Genomic DNA, 7645 nt, shown 5'->3' on the forward strand with positions numbered 1-7645 from the left:
GGGGGAAAAAGAAAGAGAAGGGATGGGAAGAGAAGGGAGGGAGGGTGCCAAAAGGAAAGGACACCGGAAGTGGGGGTGGAGCAGGGTCAAAGCTGATAGGAGGGGTAGATGGAGGGGAGGAGGACATCATCAGGGAGGGGGAGCTGGCGGAAGCCACCTGGGGAGAGGGTAAAGAGGGTGGAGAGATGGAGACCGGGTGGGACGTGCGAATACAGGTGCGGCAGCGGGCGGGGGTGGGAGAGGATCGGGGAGACGAGCGGGTGAGGAGAATCGAGTTTGCGGGAGGTGTACAGGCTCCGTATCCTCCGCTCCAGTGCTCGCTTCGTCCCTTTATACTCGCGTACCGCGCAACTGCGCATGCGGCCACAGATGCAAATGCGCCAGAGACGTTGGTCGGCGGCAGAGACGTGCACAATGGGCCAGTTACATCTATGACTCCGTGGGCAACCTGTGTTGGCATGTCGATATATCATTGTGAGCTGCACGGTGACGACGTCTTTGTGAGTTTATTACACCAAGTGCCGGATTCCATGATGATAAAACCTAACAAATCGGCAGTGGCAGAGCAATGTATCGGCACTGGTCACAGTATGTTGTATGACAACGTCGAAATTTTGGCAACTACATCATCTTTTTCAGACTCGATAGTGAAGGAGGCAATTGAGATTCGCTTGACGTCCAATTTAATTAATAGAGATAGTGGTTTCAACCTTGATAAAAATAAAAATTTTTCACAGGCTACCACTTTTTAAATAGAAATTACCCCATGGAACGGAAGAAATTGATTTAGGTTATTTTATGTTACTGGGCAAATGATCAAACACTTTTGTTGCGGTATACTGAACTCCTTTCTGAGTTATTGAAAGCTTTAATAATGGGTAATAAAGGTCATATTTTCGTCTAGTTTTGTAGGTATGAATATAACTGTTTTTCTCAAATTGTGATGGCTTATTTCGTTAATGAATATATGTACTGCTACGGTGTAGTTAAAATGTCTAACTCCTTGGAGAGTCCTACATGTCGACCGCGGGTGAACACCACATGTTATTCTTACTGCTATCAGTAATTTCTTTCTAAGTGATGAGCAATCTTAGAAAATTACTCTGTAAGACAATATTATATGGAAATATGCAAAATAGGCAGCAAAGAGGCTGATTCATTTGTTTCCAAGATTAGCAATAATACGAAGAGCAAAAGTAGCTAAACTCAATTGTTTGAGGAACTCAGTAACATGCTGCTTCCAGTTCAAATTTTCATCAATACATGGCTATTACAAATGATTGAAGCGATTTCATAAATTCACTGTAGCTCCATTGATTGACATATGGTCACGACACACTACAGATACGTAGAAAAACTCATAAAGTTTTGTTCGGTTGAAGCCGCCCTTCAGGTTTCTGCCGCCAGAGCGCTCGAGAGCGCAGTGAGACAAAATGGGGACAGGAGCCGAGAAAGCGTATGTCGTGCTTGAAATGCACTCACATCAGTCAGTCATAACAGTGCAAAGACACTTCCGGACGAAGTTCAACAAAGATTCACCAACTGCTAACTCCATTCGGCGATGGTATGCGCAGTTTAAAGCTTCTGGATGCCTCTGTAAGGGGAAATCAACGGGTCGGCCTGCAGTGAGCGAAGAAACGGTTGAACGCGTGCGGGCAAGTTTCACGCTTAGCCCGCGGAAAATTGGCTCATGCCACAACTGGACACCGACAGCGCCGACTTCATCTTTCAACAGGATGGTGCTCCACCGCACTTCCATCATGATGTTCGGCATTTCTTAAACAGGAGATTGGAAAACAGATGGATCGGTCGTGGTGGAGATCATGATCAGCAATTCGTGTCATGGCCTCCACGCTCTCCCGACTTAACCCCATGCGATTTCTTTCTGTGGGGTTATGTGAAAGATTCAGTGTTTAAACCTCCTCTACCAAGAAACGTGCCATAACTGCGAGCTCGCATCAACTATGTTTTCGAACTCATTGATGGGGACGTGCTGCGCCGAGTGTGGGAGGAACTTGATTATCGGCTTGATGTCTGCCGAATCACTAAAGGGGCACATATCGAACATTTGTGGATGCCTAAAAAAGCTTTTTGAGTTTTTGTATGTGTGTGCAAAGCATTTTGAAAATATCTCAGATAATCAAGTTATTGTATAGCTGTGAAATCGCTTCAATCATTTGTAATAACCCTGTACGTACACCCAAAAAGTTGGAGCATCCTATCCTGTTTCCTGTCTCCTGCTTGTGTGCTGGAATTCTCTGTCATCTTTCGTGTTTCTAATCAGTGCTCGGTACGTGCGGAGTGTTGTAGACCTGTTCTTTTGCACTTCATGCAACAAGAAAGTGACTTGTTGCTCCAACAGGATTATGCTCGCCCACACCCTACCCATGAAACTCAACGTTCTCTGCATGATGTGACGCAACTTCTCTGGCCAACACGATCTCCGGACTGTCACCAGTGGAGCATATGTGGGATATGATAGGACGAGAAGTGACTCATGTGACTTGTCAAACAAAAACTGTTACAGAATTACGCGAACAGGTCGAGCAGGCGTGGCATAACTTATCCCAGGACACTGATCGCCTTCTATATGATCGACTGGAGTAAGAGTCAGCGCCTGCAATGCCGCCCGTAGAGGTTACATTGTGTAATAATAAGCGTGCTTCAGCATGGATCGATACTTGGTATCTCACAAACGCTTGTGCTACTGATCTGTAAATGTAATCATTTCGTGGCCAAGCGGTTCTAGGCGCTACAGTCTGGAACCGCGCGAACGCTACGGTCGCAGGTTCGAATCCTGCCTCGGGCATGGATGTGTGTGATGTCCTTAGGTTAGTTAGGTTTAAGTAGTTCTAAGTTCTATGGGACTGATGACCTCAGATGTTAAGTCCCATAGTGCTCAGAGCCATTTGTTAACAGCTCTGGAAAACATTTTTCACAGGATACATAGGCGAGTTCACTTACCATGGCTTCCGTTCAAAAAAGCTGCTATGTGTCATTTGAACCATTTGTAATCATTTCGTGTACTCCAAACGCACATTTGCAACGACAAATGTTGAGTGAATTGGAAACCTAATGGTGTACTGATTTCTTTCCAGCAGTGTAGTAAAAGTCATGGTGATTACTTTTGAAATAATCAACAGTTAATTTAATTATTTGTCATGGGCCTCGTTTTTATTTGACCGCCTCTTACAGAAACGATCCAACAGTGTAGAAAGGAATGGCATGGCAATCTACTACCTATGGATCAAAGCCAGATACCAAGAAGGAAAACCTATGACTACAGACACATGGGAAGAAAAAGCATCGGACAATTACGAATAAGACGGTACAATCGTCTTTCAATTGCTTGGTTTAGGAACAGGCAAAGATGTCTTATCAGAAAATTGTACATGATGATAAAGACAACCCACAAGTTTCTTCAAGTATGCGAATTCCAGCTAGAGCTAATCTTTGATGATAAGATACTGCAAAGCCACATGTAACCCGTTGATCCGAACAGTCCCAGACATTTTCTATGAAAGTAGGGTCGGATGGATTAGCGTCCCAAGCGAGACGCGATGCGCTGCCTGAATGTTCTCAAAGCTGGAACATGTGCATCGACTCCTGCGAACATAGCTGTTGTCGGATTACGGCGTGTGCATGGCATACTCATCATCAAGATGTGGAAGAAAGGGCAACACTGGGAACACTTGGTCACCGAGAATGTTGAAACAAACATCCAGGTTTTTGTTAGCGGTAAACTGTATGAATGGCCCCCCGTCTTTTGCGCTGCATACTGTAATGGAACTGGTCAGTGGTCCAGTTTTCACCATGAACCAGAATACACTATTCAGATAACCAATTGTAGTACTTGACACATACAAATACTTCGAGTAACCAATACGCCAAGACAACTACATAGCACTATACACAGATATTGTACCAAAGCTATAAAAATATTTACTTCTTATTTAGGTATTAAACAGATCGTAAATTATTATTTTCATTCTGTAATACAAGCATATGGTCACAAATGTCAGAAATTTGTTATAACTATATTTTCCTAAATTTTGGAAGTATATTTAAAATAAATAATTATTATTGTCATTTGTTTGTTTTATAATTTATCCTGGGCAATAATTTGAAAACATTTGTAAAAGAAATAGTTAATCACATATAGCATGTTTTGACGCGTGTTTATAGAAGTCAGGAGTCTGTTCTGTTCTGTTGACAGATATAGTAGTGATTCTGCCAAGTTGGTGGGAAATTGTACTGCGAAATTTTGTTATGTTGGGAAACTGAAACTATACCATGTCAAGAGGGAATTAAACATCTTATGCTACTTGCAAATGGTCATTTCGAGTACTTATTTTAAATGAAGTCCTGAATATTCTCCCGCAAGCAGAAATCATTTGGCTGGATGAAGTACGGGAAATCAAGACAATAAGTAAAATAATGAACTTTTATTAAACTCTTATTATTCACAAATATTATTTTCTAAAGTCTTCTGTCGTATTTGTTCTAAATGGAAGAAAAATTTTCACTCAAACAGACGAAAGTAATATTTCTGTCAGTTTTGTAATAAAATTAATCTTGAAACACAAGCGGGGTGATTTGAACACGAAACTCTGCATCATTTTGAAAGAGGAAAAATAGCGATCACCGGATGACATTTCACGTCTCCAATCACCTACTGCCCATTCTGTGTGTTTTTGTCCCGCTGATGACATGCACCTGTATGTGTCACTTGGAGCAATGGCGTTTCAGTGTTACCCCATACCAAATGTACAACACATGTCGATGCTTTCGTGAAGTTTGCTCGTAACTGGTTGAGATGGAGCCCACATTCATTCACTGACAGGATTACACTGTGATTGTTGTTAATAACATATTCTGACCTTGTGGTTGATAATGAAAGCATGATCGAGGAAAAATCAAGCCAAGTTCATAGGATTTGTCGACCTGAACAAAGCGTTCGACAACGTAAAGCGTTCGACAACGTAAAATGGACCAAGTTTTCCGAAATCTAAGGCAAAGGGCGGGTACTCTATAGGAAATATGGAAAAGACATTCTATCTGCAAGAAACAAGAGGGAACAGAAAGACGGGAAGGTCATGAAAGTACCACTCAGATTAAAAAGTGTGTAGTCTTTCGCCCCTGCTGTTCAATGTATACATCGAAAAAGCAATGGCGAAAATGAAAGAAACGTTCACGAATGGGATTGAAATTCAAGGTGAAATGATATAAATGATAAGATTCGGTAATGACACTACTTTCCTCAGTGAAGGTAAAGAAGAATTAAAGGACCTGTTGAACGGAATGAACAACCTAATGAATTTAGAAAACTGACTGAGATTAAATTGAAGAAAGAAAAAAGTAATGAGAAGTAGCAGAAATGAGAACAGCGAGAAACGTAGTATCAGAATTGAGGATCACAAAGCAGACGAAATTGAGGAATTCTGCTGCCTAGGGTGCAAAATAACCCATAACGGACGGACCAAGGAGCACATAAAAAGTAAACTGACACTGGAAAAAAGGGCATTCCTGGCTAAGAGAAGTCTACTCGTATCAAACATAGGCCATAATTTGTTTTGATTTAGGGCGCTAAAAGCAAGTGGGGTCATACGCGCCTCCATAATTTGAGAAAGAAATTTCTGAAAATGAGGGTTTGAAACACTGAATTGTGTGGTAGTGAAATATGGACTGTGCGAAAACCGAAACAAAAGAGAACTGATGCATGTGAGGTGTGGTGTTATATAATAATGTTGAAAATTAGGTGGACTGATAGGTTAAGGGATGAAAGAAGTCAGGAGGTTTTCCGCAGAATCGGGGAGGAAAGAAATATATGGAAAACGCAGACAGGAACAAGAGACAGGATGATAGGACATTTGTTAAGACATCATTGAATAACCTCCATGCTACCAGTGGGAACCGTACAGGGTAAAAAAACTGTAGAGGACGAAAAGGAAGACAGAGATCGGAATATACGCAGCTAATAATTGAAGACTTAGGCTGCAACTGCTACTCTGAGATGAAAAATTTGGCATGGGAGAGCAATTCGGGCCACATCAAATGAGTCATAATACTGATTAACAAAATTTTAAAAAAGTAAAGAAAACGGGTGATACTCCTCCCTTGGTCTTGCCTGTTAGGATGTTTTACGATTATGGTCTGCTTTGTTTTATATGGCTGCGAGTCGTACATAATTTTCTGCATACACGTTGGACACTCCGGAACGATACACTAACAAATCGGTTACCTCCATTCACTGTGTGTACATGAGCACGGTCAAACACGATAGCTCCTTTCTGCCACTGTGTCACGTGCCCACGTCGACACATCTGACTCCCCACACACGCCAATTCACTGGCCCGTCTTGCATCAGCGATGGAGAGTGACATGACCGTCAGGTAAGAACTCTGTACCATGTGCAATGTTCCAAAATCATCACTGTACTCTTTTACGCAGGTTAGTAATATTGTGTCTGGTGAGATTATAGATTTTTTCACGCTGTAATTAGCTAGCAAATGTCAACAGTATGAGACAGTTCAGTTAACGTCGGAAATCAAACATTTGTTGTGATATCGAACGGGTGCATCTACCTCTGCAGCGGTGTAGTGCCTGGAATTATCTCAGAAGGCGGGACCGTTTCATTTTCGTCTCGTTAACCACGAACACTCCTCCTGCCGGCGCGAAACGGGCAGACAGCCTTTAAATATGCAGCAGAATTTGTCGTACCATTAGCTGAGTTCGCGTCTGCCCTTCTGCCTGCCGCATACAGAAGACCGAGCACGGGTTTTAAATGCTCTTTCCCCTCGCTTTCAGATGGCCAATAATTCATTGAGGCCACCGACGAGCGAGAGAGGGTCTTTTCAATTTCGCAGTAAAAGGGTATCGGAAGCTGCTATTGGTATGCACAGGATTACCCACGGCTAGCTCTCGCTTCTCGGAGCACATCCGACCGTGCTTCTGTAGATCGGAGAGCACCGCAACTGGCCATGGAGTCGAGGGATTAATACAGGCTAATACCAGAATGCGACCCCAACTTAAATGAATTCACGAGGTTTGATAATAAGACTCCCTACATCTGAGCAAGTATTTTCCCGAAAGACACAGTGATACAAACCTTCAAGAGTCCTAAATGAAACAGGAGTGCATTGAACACACGTTTACATTTGGTCGCTGTAATCCCTAGATCTGATGATGGTTACAAACCCAATAACGGTTATCACACTGCTATGCAAAAATGTGAAAATTACCGAACTATCAGTTTAATAAGTCACAGTTGCAAAGTACTAACGCGAATTCTTTACAGACGATTGGAAAAACTGATAGAAGCCGACCTCGGGGAAGATCAGTTTGGATTCCGTAGAAATGTTGGAACATGTGAGGCAATACTGACCCTACGACTTATCTTAGAAGAAAGATTAAGAAAAGGCAAACCTATGTTTCTAGCATTTGTAGACTTAGAGAAAGCTTTTGACAATGTTAACTGGAATACTCTCTTTCAAATTTTGAGGGTGGCAGGGGTAAAATACAGGGAGCGAAAGGCTATTTACAATTTGTACAGAAACCAGATGGCAGTTATAAGAGTCGAGGGGCATGAAAGGGAAGCAGTGGTTGGGAAAGGAGTGAGACAGGGTTGTAGCCTCTCCCCGATGTT

This window comes from Schistocerca piceifrons, chromosome 6 (genome assembly GCF_021461385.2).
Source record: "Schistocerca piceifrons isolate TAMUIC-IGC-003096 chromosome 6, iqSchPice1.1, whole genome shotgun sequence".
NCBI lineage: Eukaryota > Metazoa > Arthropoda > Insecta > Orthoptera > Acrididae > Schistocerca > Schistocerca piceifrons.